Source organism: Elephas maximus, chromosome 15 (genome assembly GCF_024166365.1).
Source record: "Elephas maximus indicus isolate mEleMax1 chromosome 15, mEleMax1 primary haplotype, whole genome shotgun sequence".
NCBI lineage: Eukaryota > Metazoa > Chordata > Mammalia > Proboscidea > Elephantidae > Elephas > Elephas maximus.
This window is the reverse complement of record NC_064833.1, coordinates 80,145,560-80,158,120: the sequence shown is the minus strand read 5'-3', so window position 1 is coordinate 80,158,120 and position 12,561 is coordinate 80,145,560.

Below are 12,561 nucleotides of genomic sequence, written 5' to 3'. Positions count from 1 at the left end.
AGTCTGAAACATTTCATAGGAAAAGCTCTAAGTTTGTACTGCCCCCGGTGTCTTTGTCTTCCACCTGCCATATAATATAGAGCTATGTAGTCATGGGCAAATGGTCAGCACACTTGGCTGCTAACTGAAAGATTGGAGGTTTGAGATGCCTCAAAAGAAAGCCCTGATAATCTCTTCTGAAAAAACAGCCATTGAAAATTCCACGGAACAGAACTCTCCTGTGACACACAGGGTCACCATGAGTTGGAATCAACTCAACAGTGACTGGAAAAGTTATGAAACAAAAACGTATGTTTACACTACATCGGACCTAAGAGGCTGTTGCCTCATTTGTTTTATGGATAACTTGACATCTTTCCCTAGCAAAATATTGAGCCCTGCTCCTTCCTATATACCTAAATAAGGGAGACAGCTAGCTTCATGAGGCGAGATCTAAAATAATACAGCAAGGCTGCCAACTGTCTCACTTGACAAATGTGACACTTCTAATTGAGAGGAACGTGCCTTCATTAGAGCCAACTACAATGCACATTTCAGAGCTGAGGAAAACCATCACGATTCTTTGCTAAAATGAGAAGCAAATAAAAACCTAAATTGCTGTTTTCGATCTTTGCAAATTAGAAAGGGATCTTGCCAAGAATAAACTGATCTTCATTTTATACCTAATTTAAAAATGTAGGGGGCCCCAGAAATGTGGGCAAAATGTGGAGTGAACATTCTGGCTTACCATTTCTTTAAAGGAAATACTCTCCCATTATTTCTGAGTTCCTCTAGTGTGTCACTAGGAGAAATTTTACAGTTAATTAGAATTCAATGTTCTAAGTTGACATTTTAACCCAAAGTAATATCTGCATTCAGGTGGTAGCTGAACTAAGTCGGAAAAATGCAAAAATTGATCTTTTTATACTTAGGGACCTTGAATTTCTGTTTCTCTTATTTCCTTCCTATTCAAGAATTACCTGTACCCTTTGCTTGATAGAAGGCCTGTCGACATGTCTAAGAACCGTGTTCGAATATCTGCGATGAATCAGCCCACAATTTAAGGATGACAAGCCCCAAAGTAGAACTGATCCAGGCAATTACTGCTCATGTAACTACATGATATACAATGCAGAAGGGAGGCAGAGTTATTTTAAATATGAGAAGAATGTATTTATGAATTATTATCCAAAAAATAGAATTATTAAAACTATTCAAAATTTGTGGGTAGCATCTCTCTCTTCCTCCTCTAAAGGCTCAGTTTCTTTATTGACAGCTAAAAAGAATTTGAAATGCCATTTCTGGAAGGTGGAGAAATCTTAGATATTGATATTTGTAAAACAATTTGGTGTCCGGTAAAAAATGTACCCTCTTCCTTGAACTCACATGCATATAAAGGGCAAGAATTTTGTTAGATGCTAAATATTTTTTAAAAACGAAATATTCTAAGAATCCAAAATATGTTTTGGCTTGAATGTTAGAGGTAAATTAAGTAAAAAGAGTGAAGGGGGTATGAGAAGAAAGAAGAGAGAAAAAGAGGGAGGGAGGAAGGAAGAGATGAAAGTGAGAGGAAGAAACAGCGGAGGAGGAAGGATGGAAAGAAGCATCCAAAATAGAAAGACTACCTAATTTGGATTTGGACAGCCAATCCTTGACTCAAAGTTTTTGTTCTCATTTTTTACTGTTTGTTTTTTGTTCTTGTCATTTACTAAAACATTGAATCATTTTCCATTAAGGGCATGCTTTTTCTTTTCTCTTCTGATTTGTTAAGATTTTCAAAACAATTTGAGGAAACCAATCATCTTCAGATTATTCTGATGGGATAATCTTCTTATAGTTCTTCTCATAATCTTCCCAACAATTCTCCTCATACAACTTGCTTTGGTGAACAACCTTGACGGTCTATATAGTTAGGATTAGGTTGACTGAAAGTAACAAAAAAAAGAAAAAAGACAGTGGCTTGAATAAAACAGGTTTATTTCTGTTCATATTTCAAAATTCTGGAGACAGCACAGAGCTGGACTTGGATTCACCAGGGACTGGAACCTGGGTTCCTTCTATCTTCTTGCTTCATTTTGTGTGGCCGCACTTGTCAAGACCACGACTTGAATCAAGATGGTGGCCTAAGTTCCAGTCTTTGCTTTTGTATTTCAGCCAAGGAGGAAAAAGGGGCAAAGAAGGGTACTTCTTTCCTTTAAGAACATTTCCCAGAAGTTGCACACACTACTGCCTGCTTACATCTTGTTGGCTAAAACTTAGTCCACCCCAAACGTAGCTGCAAGGAAAGCTAGGGACTGTAGTCTTTATTCTGGATGACCTTTGGCCCATCTAAAAATCAAAGGCTTCATTTCTGAGTTAAGAAGGGGAAATGTGTATTGAAGAATGCTTAGTACTCTCTGCCACAAAGCTCAAACTAATTGGCATAATTTCTTAGAAGGATGTTTTCATTTACTTTAATTATAATAAATTATAGAAAAAAATACATATCTTCTTCATTTTTGGGAGGAATTTAGTCGTCATCCCTGTGAAATAAGAATGTCTACTTTATCTTGTAACCTTACCCAGTCTTTGTGGTTAGAAAGAAAAAAGAAATCTCTAGCACTAGATCGTTTTATGTTTCCCATAATTCCGCAGCATATACTTTAGCTCTCTTCCTTTGGAACTTGAATCTAAAATTCAAGAGCCGTATTGTTTGGTCCTCACGGTCTTGTTACAAAAACAAATTAATTCTTCTGTGGTCCTAACAGTGAAACTATCTTATTTTGGCAGCATCTTCTCTTCTGAAATGATTTGTGGTGTCATTGTTATTCAACTCAACAAAGGCACAATGGATACCAGTGCTTAGGAAAGTGGGGCAGAATATACAAGTGAAAATTACATAGTCCTCCCTTTTCTGTTATTCTTCTCAGTAAAAGCCTGTTTGCCTTTGTCTGTTTTTCTTCAAGAACATACTATTGGCCAGAGTGGACTGAGTTGTTTTAAGCTACTTGAGGGAAATCATAAAACTTTGTTGTGATTAGATGTTATCATACACATTCCTTCTGGCTGGTTGTGCGTGTATGTATATACTCATATGTCTGTGTATATGTGTATGTGTGTGAAAGAGAGAGATCACAAAACCGCTTTACTACTTATTAAACAATATCCCACAGTTATTTCTTTCACTGACAAACGTTGGCTCCATTCTCCTCACATCTTTTGCCTGCAAATCTGGCAGCTGTCACTGGTGATTTAAACAAGCTTTGTGGACTTAATCAGCCTGTGCACACACATCTACACACTTCTACATTTGAGTACACCTTTTTCTAAACAATCACTGTTAAAACATGCTGTATGACCTATTCCCTTAAAAGATAAATTGTGTAAGATTATTATTTTAGGGAGTGAAGTTAAAAGTAATAAGACAAATTTTTAGAGTTGCAAAGGACCTCAGCAATTCCATTTGCTCAGGTTACAAATGAGGAAAGTGAGGCTGGTAGTTGTAGGGGGCTTGCCCTGTGTCCCATCAGGTCTGCTATGCAAGTATTCAGTCCAGCCCTCTTTCATCTACTTTCGGTGGTCATCAGCTACTGCTAGTCCCTACTAAACCAGGTTTTTGCTTGTTGCCAACAGTCTGATGCTTTTTATTGCCTGGGCTCCTTCGGCACCTATCATCCAGGCTGCAGACAGTGCCAGGGGGACACCTGCTGTTTGGCTTGCTCCCTCCTCACCTTCCCTCTGCTTAGGTCTGAGCATTAGAAAGTCCCCTTCCAGTGGTCTTTTATTTTGTCTTCTCAGAGCAAATTAGAAATCCCAGACCTCAGATAACTGTTCTTTGCTTCCCAAAAGACAGATGAGCTCAATCCTGGCTACCTTCTTTCTTTACTCCTGGTTTAAACCTGATGATTTTTCCTCAACCAGCAGGGAGATTAAAAAAAATACACACACACATTGCCGTTGTGGCAATTCCAACTTATAGTGACCCAGCAGGACAGAGTAGAACTGCCCCATAGTGTTTTCAAGGAGTGGCTGGTGGATTCGAACTGTCGACCTTTTGGCTAACAGTCAAATGCTTAACCACTGTGCCACCAGGGCAGGGAGATAGTTTGCTTTTAACTGCTGGGTATCAGTCCCTTTCACAAAGCTTTGTTCCTGAGGAAGTGAGGTTGCAAAGAATTGCTGAAAGTCACTTTTTAACTACCTCTTTTTTTTTTTTAAGGAATTTCTCACTTCCCCGCTGGCTTCTTAATTCTATTTTAAGCCTAAAGCAGCAGTCGTTGAAGCAGTTTTATAAAATAGTTCACTAGGATTGCTTATCTATTATCACCTATTATCTATTATGAAACCCATAGCCTAATGGTTGCAATTATCCCGATGGCATTCAGACCATGATAGTACAAACGACTATTACATGCGTCAAGTTAATTCGCTTTCTGTTTCCTTGATCAGAACTTGCTTTGTTTAGAGCAGCATTCTCTTTGCATTGCCCAGGGTTATTATTGTCATAAACTGTCACATTTAACCCACTCATTCTACCGGTATCTATAAATATTTATTTAGGTTCTTTTACAGCTTCCATTTTTGCCGTGCCTCTAAACAAGAAAAATGGTTTTCTGGGCAGGACATTTTCAGGAAAATATAATGTATAGAGCAGCCAGTTGAACATCTGTAAGGGGATGGAATTTGGGGCAATTGCTGTGGTATATGCTTAAGTTGTTTCTGTAGAGCAAGCAAAACCCATTAATTTCATTTTGTTTGGTGTGGTAGTTTTAAAAATACATCGGTTGATTGGTTTGTGAACTTTTTAACCTCGCAGAGAAAGGTCATTGATTACAGAACTCAAATATCTAACGTTGATGCAGAAATCAATGTTGATTGGCCCTCCGTATGGCTCCCTGAGTGTTCCTAGGCTGGAGAAGGCTTTGCTCTAAGGTCTCTGAGCTGCGTCATTTTGGTCCCACTTGTCTTTGGCAAGAAGGGAGCTTAGATAGTGGTTTCAGAGAAGGGTTCAAAAGGTGAACTCCTGGTCCTGTTTTATTCTTTCCTCATTTGTTTCCAGATACATGGCCATCAACTTTCTTTGACTTTATTCCTGAGCCTCCCATTTCTGTAACGATGAATACTTACAACTATTCTGAGGAAACTGAAGAGCTTTCATTAGAGTTTTCCCACAAATCTAAGATGCCATATAATACATACTGGCAGCACAGAGTATTATTAGCATCAAAGATAATTACAATAAGAATATGTCTTCTTTTTCTTTCAAAGACACAGGTACTCTGCTTTTCATTCTGTATAACTCAAAGGAAATTTGAGAGTTAACACTTCAAAATACTTTTCAGTCCTTCGGGGAAAATCTGAAGTAAAAAGTATTAATATCCATGTCAGTTCCTGAAGCAAAACGTTTGACACAGATTAACAAAGCTATTCTCACCCTGTGGTAGAAATGTAGAGGTGAAAATTCCCTCTGAGAGCTTCCGATCTGATGACACTAAGAATTTCTAAAAAAAATAAACCAAACCTGTTGCCATCAAGTCGATTCCAACTCATAAAGACCCTATAGATCAGAGTAGAGCTGCCCCATAGAGTTTCCAAGGAGTGCCTGGTGGATTTGAACTGCCGACCTCTTGGTTAGCAGCTGCAGCACTTAACCACCATGCCATCAGGGTTTCCAGAATTTCTGCCATTGTAGGTAAAAAGCCAAAATAACTGTCTTCTCAGTTGTGCTTACTTTCCATGTTTTTCTGAGACTCCCTGTATCTGACAGGAACTCTGCTAGCTGGCAAACTCGTCTATCCACAACAGAACTGAGAACCGAGAAACAAAAAAGTCTCTGACAACCCCAACAGGTTTTATACAATCCATGCTCCAAAATTCCTGAGCTTTATGCATAAGAAAGCTCTTTAACCCTTTATTTAAATTCTATTTACTCTTAATTTACACACACGTCTAATTATCATTATGAAGTAATTCTCACGTACATAACATTATAAGGAGAAAATTAGAGAGGGGGACAGGTTATAATATACGCGAAAATACTGGCAGTACTTAAATATCCTATTTCTAGATAGAAAACAAATATAAAAATCCAAACCACATCATATGGGCCATTTAAGGTAAGAAAGAATATACTTAGCAGGGTCTGCAGGCAACACTGTATTGCTCGACATCATGGTGAACTCCAGATTATCAATACGAAGTTTGTGTGAGTTAGGAACAGGGATTCTTACTCAAGATCCTTTCCTTTCCTCTGTCTTGAAATTGCTGTAATTATTGATTTTTATTAAAATAAGATGGTTTACTGTCACCCAGCTGAAAATTACCCTAACAGCCATGCAGGTTTTGAGTGGCGGCACTTTTTGTGACGGCCCTTTAAATGTGGCATTTCTGCACCCTGAGTAACCTGTACAATACGTAGCAGCCCCGTGACGAGTATGGTCTCTTTAAGTAATGAAGTTGATGTGAATTATATTTTGGAAAATGTTCCATCCAAAATAGTTTAAAAAGATGCTTAGGAATTTAAAAGGCTAAAAAACAAAAAAAAAAACCAGTGTCGTCGAGTCAATTCCAACTCTGCCAGGCGCTCCTTGGAAACTATGGGGCAGTTCTACTCTGTTCTGTAGGGTCGCTACGACAATTAAAAGGCTAAAGAATCAGTAATTCCAAAGACGTATTCCTGAATGTTCTGAATCGGAAGGAACCATGTTATAATGAGATGTGATCTCTGAAAAAAAGGAACAGAGCTTTAAGATGCATTTTAACCATGAATTAGAATATTAGTTCTTTAGGATTTTCCCCTTTTATAAAACTTACTCCACCTGGTGATGCCTCATTATCTCTTCTTATATATAGAATGCTCTGATTTTTTTTTTCAGTTGCAAAGATATCAAAGTCCAAGGATATTTTCCAAGAAAAGGGAAGCCTTTTGCAGAAAGCAGGGTGCAGCTTTTATCTTGGGAAGTAGGTTTCCTCCACAAGTCTTGCCTTCCTTCACCAAGAGAAACATTTCCTGTCACCTTCTTTACCTGTCACACTCTGAAAAAGGAAATCTCTCCTTTGTCAATTGTTGTTAGCTGTTGTTGAGTTGGCTCTGACTCATTCAGCTCCATATACAACAGAGCGAAGTGGTGCCCAGTCCAGCACCATCTTCACGACTGTTGGTATTCCTGAGTCCATTCTTGCAGCCAATAGGAGCCTCGTCTTCCAGCACTATACTGGACAATATTTTGTTGTGATCCATAAGATTTTCAACGGCTAATGTTTCAAAGTAGATGCCAGGCCCTTCTTCCTAGTCTGTCTTAGTCTGAAAGCTCTGCTGAAACCCATCCACCTTGGGTGACCCTAGTGATACTTGAAATACTGGTGCCATAGTTTCTAGTATCGTAGCAACACATAAGCCACCATGGATTGGCAGGCTGACAGAGAGGTGGGGATCTCTCTTGATAGTAGTAGCTCATTTCAAACTGGATCATGTTTTTTCTTCCCCATTCATGGATAAGTCTAATTTGTTCTTTGCTGTGTGAAACGAGCAATACCCAGAAGATGCTACTAATCATGAAGTTTACTGCAGGGACTTACCATATTTGCATTTAGTAAGCAGCTACATGAGTGAGACAGAATTTGATGGCCTCTTTTTCAGGCCACACCACATGCCAGTATCCCGTGTGGCAAGTCACGGCTACTGCACTTTTTTTTAAAACACTCCTTCTGAGTGACTGCTATGAGTGAGGTGCTGTGCAAACACTGGAGATATAAAGTAAAATAATGGCGTAGCGTCTACCCACAGAAGCTAGCAGTCCAGCTGTGGCAAGGTGTATTAACCTGCAAGCCCCAAACAAATGCCTGCTCATGCTCTGGGCAAGCCGGGCCCCGATGGTGAGGCTATGGCTCCCCTTCTTCCAGATTCTGAGCCTCAGCAATCCCAGGAGGGAAGCACCATTCACAACCTCACTTTGTCTCTCTATAAGTTCACCAAACACTCAGTGAGTGCTCCAGGAGCTGGGAGAGTGACAAAAACATCAAGTACACATCTTTTCCTTGAGAAGTCTACAGCACAGACCCTAGTAGCTTTCAAGGTGGTCCATGAGTTACCCTCCTTGGGTTCAGCTTCTAGAAACAACAACTGTTAAGGTTTCACTAGGCCATAGATGGTCCTGTTCACCTGAACATAGTCATGCCACATTTGTTATTGTGGCTCTGTCTGAAAGAGCAAATCCACAAAATGGACCACCTGTTGCTCAGGACCTGAGTCACAGATGCCAGAATTGCCATCATAAATTTCAAACAAACAAAGCTATTCTAAAGGACCTCTGAGTCTGTATTAAAGATAGCAAGGCTATAGCTTCTGACAATTAAAGGCAATTATGGCCTGTACTTCTATCATCAGTGTCAACAAACATTGTCTTGATACATTTTTAGTGATTGGCCAGTGTCTAAATAAAACCCACAACAGACAAATAAAAGTAAGGGAACTCACTAAAAGAGGAAAAGCAATGCTCAGAGCAGTCCCCATACAATTCTGTTATAATTATGGAGATCCCTCAGCACATAATTGTTTATTATTGTTTCTGACACACTGGATGGTGATATTATTATTATTATTATTCTCAAAAGCACGAAAACAGTATTTAAGTGGTGAGAATGACTCTCAACCTCTTTTGTTGCTGTGACCAGCAGAATGACAGCTTGCTCTCACATGTGTAATACCGACTGTGCCATCTTATGGAAACTATTAGGAGTATTTATAGGATTTCACTGTATTTCAAAGGCAAGGATCTGCAGGTAAAAGGACAGAAAGACATTGCTCTTCTTGTCAATTTCTACATGTTTTCACCTGTAACATCTTTACCAGCAGAAGTCATTAAAGAAATCTTTTAATCTTGAGCAACTCTTCTATTGCTTAAAAAGCAAGGCATGTCTCGACCTTGACATTGGAATTCAATGTAAAAATCTTGAATGATATTTTGTACCAATATGAATTTCTACTGCCCCATAGCACTGTGTTGTGACTTCACTGTATATTAACTCCTTTTCTACGGATTTTAGAACTACCAGGTATTCATTAATTGAAAAGGTTGAATCCAGTCAGGAACTATCCTATATAATGTCGGTAGCCTGTGGAAAATGAATGTCTTCTTTCTTATATAAACTAGTAATCAGACTTGTTTGCACAATTACTTTTTACATTTTTTGCGTGTATAATATCTGCATATTATACTCACATTCTCAAATGACCAGAAAGTGTTATTTAATAGAAAGTACATGCATTTTTTTTAATGTCTCTATGGACCCTTTGATTCTGGGTAAATCCAGAAGGAGTTAGCAGTAATGGATTATTCTTTTCAACTATGAATAAAAATGTACATTGAAGCAGATGACAGCTGTTTTTAATAAGCTTTTTCCCATTATAATATGAGTTTATTATAGTAAGCTTGGAAAATACATGTATCTTGAATGTTTCCACATTCTTCAGACTTTAGGGGGTCACTCCAGTATCTCATATACAAATAAAAGTTAAACCCCAGGCAACATGACTATAGAAGCAAAGTCCCTTCCCGTTCTTCCAGATTCTGAGCATCCCAGGGGAGGGTTTAAATGTTCTGAAAATCACTTAAGAAATAGTTCAAAAACAGAAGAAAATATTCTTTGATAGTTACAAGGGTGGGGAGGGAGGGAGGGAGGGAAAGGGTTTTCACTAATTAGATAGCAGGCAAGAACTATTTTAGGTGAAGGGAAAGACAACACACAATACAGGAGAGGTCAGCACAACTGGACTAAACCAAAAGCAAAGAAGTTTCCTGAAAAAACTGAATGCTTGGAAGGCCAGAGTAGCTGGGACGGGGTTCTGAAGACGATGGTTTCAGGGGACATCTAGGTCAATTGGCATGATAAAATCTATTAAGAAAACATTCTGCATACCACTTTGGTGAGTGGCGTCTGGGGTCTTAAACACTAGCAAGAAGCCATCTAAGATGCATCAATTGTTCTCAACCCACCTGAAGCAAAGGCAAATGAAAAACACCAAAGACACAAGCTAATTATGAGCCCAAGAGACAGAAAGGAACACATAAATCAGAGACTACATCAGCCTGAGGCCAGAAGAACTAGACGGTGCCTGGCTACCACTGATGACGGCCTTGGCAGGGAACACTACAGAGAATCTCTGATGGATCAGGAGAACAGTGGGATGCAGACCTCAAAATCTCGTAAAAAGACCAGACTTAATGGTCTGACTGAGAATAGAAGGACCATGGAGGTCATGGTCCCCAGACCTTCTGTTAGCCTAAGACTGGAACTCTGTCCAAAGCCAACTCTTAAGACAGGGATTGGACTGGACTATAAGATAGAAAATGATACTGGTGAGGAGTGAGTTTCTTGGCTCCAGTAGACACATGAAACTAGGTGGGCAGCTCCTGTCTGGAGGGGACACGAGAAGGCAGAGGAGCACAGAAGCTGGCTGAATGGACACAGGGGGACACAGGGGGACACGAGAAGGCAGAGGAGCACAGAAGCTGGCTGAATGGACACAGGGAATACAGGGTGGAGGGAAGGAATGTGCTGTCTCATTAGGGGGAAAGAAACTAGGAATACGTACCAAGGTGTATGTAAATTTTTGTAAAAGAGACTGACTTGATTTGTAAACTTTCACTTAAAGAACAATAATAATAATAATAATAATAAATCCATTGGTTTCTCCTTGGAAACCCTATGGGGCATTTCCCATCTGTCCTATAGGGTCACTATGAGTAGGAATGGACTCTACAGCAACGGGTTTGGTTTTGCTCTGTGGCCAGGCAGGAAATTTTTATTTCCCTTGATGCATTGCAACTCATTTTTTTGAAATATTTCCACGTGCCATAGGCATGGAGTTAGGGTGCTAACCAAAAAGGTCAGCAGTTCAAATCCACCAGGCACTCCTTGGAAACCCTATGGGGCAGTTCTACTCTGTCCTATAGGGTCACTTTGAGTCAGAATCAATTGGACAGCAACGGGTTTATAGGCATGGAGAGTAGATTTTAAGTGTATGCTCAGATTAAGGGAATTGATTGCTATATTCCAATATCTCTATTAAGAAAGGAATTCATTATGCCGTTTACAGAAAGAAGAAGGAAGGAAAAAGAGAGGCAAGAGAGGGGGCAGATACAGAGTGAGAGGAGAAAGTGGGGGATCAGGCAAGTGAATTATGAACAATGCAATTCTTCCTGTAACCACCAAATATTATTTTTGGTAAAATACACCAACTTCTCTGAAAAAAATAAATAAATAAATGTTCTGAAAATTCCTACGGGTTGTCTCCGGTCACCGCAGACAGCTGGTTGGACCTGTCTGCCGATGACTGACTTTCTTATAATTGTTTCTTGTCACCACAACTCACTCTAAGACTGAACACAGTACTTAAGTTTTGACAAGCAAAGAAAATGTTTCCCATTGAAAAAACAACTTGAACGTAAATGAACACCACTCCATTGCTGTTTTAAAAATAAATAAATAAACTGAAAAGAAGCACCAAACTCACTAGGCCAATGGTCTTCAAACTTTTTGATTACTCACTTCTCAAAGTAAAATATTTTGAGTATGTTGTTGCTGTTGTTGCATGAGTCAATTCCAACTCATATTGACCCTATGTACAACAGACACTGCCCGGTCCTGTGCCATCCACATGATCCTCGCTGTATTTGAGCCTCTTGTTGCATGCATTGTGTCAATCCATCTCCTTGAAGGTCTTCCTCTTTTTCACTGACCCTCTAGTTTACCAAGCATGGTGTTCTACACTTATTTTGTTTATAAACTATATACCTGTATACCTTGCCTTGCCTCAGTTTGTAGTGTTTATAATTGCTTTTTTTTTTTTTTTTTATGGTGGGTAATATGGTAATCTCATTGACTTTTAGAGAATTAAATAAGTCATTGCCTGCAAAACTGTTAGGATATTACCTGATGCATACAAGTACTCAGTATAAATTAGTTATGTTATCAGCGAGGGATGGGATTAGGCTGCAAATAACAGAATTATAGGATTAAATGTTTTTTCTCACTTAACGAGAAATTGGAAGGCAGACAGTTTCTGATATAAATTCAGCAGTCTAAGGATATCAGGGATGAGCTGAGGTCTTTTGAATTCTCCTACAATTTCGTTTATGGTCACAAAAGAGCTATTGCAGATCCAGCCATCATGTGTGCATTCCAGGCAGTAAGAAGGGGTAAAGGAAGAAATGAGGAAAGGGAGGGCTTGTATCAAAGAAACATTGTTTTTTGCAGAAATCACAAACGGGCGATTACTAAAATACTTGTTTCGTTAGTTTGCACTGCTGACAGAGCCAGCTCTAGCATCAAAGGAAGGAGCACTGGTGCCAAAATCGTCAAGCAGCTCAATTGCTAACCAAAAGGTCAGTGGTTCGAACCCACCAGCCACTCAGCAGAAGAAAAGACCTGGTGATCTGCTCCTGTAAAGATTATAGCCTAGGAAACCCTATGGAACAGTTCTATTCTCTCATATATGGCCATATAGCGTTGCTATGAGCTATGAGTCAACGGCATATACCACAACAGCAACAAAAGGGTTTAGGAAAGTGAATTTCTAGCTTTCCAGTCTCTATATAAACA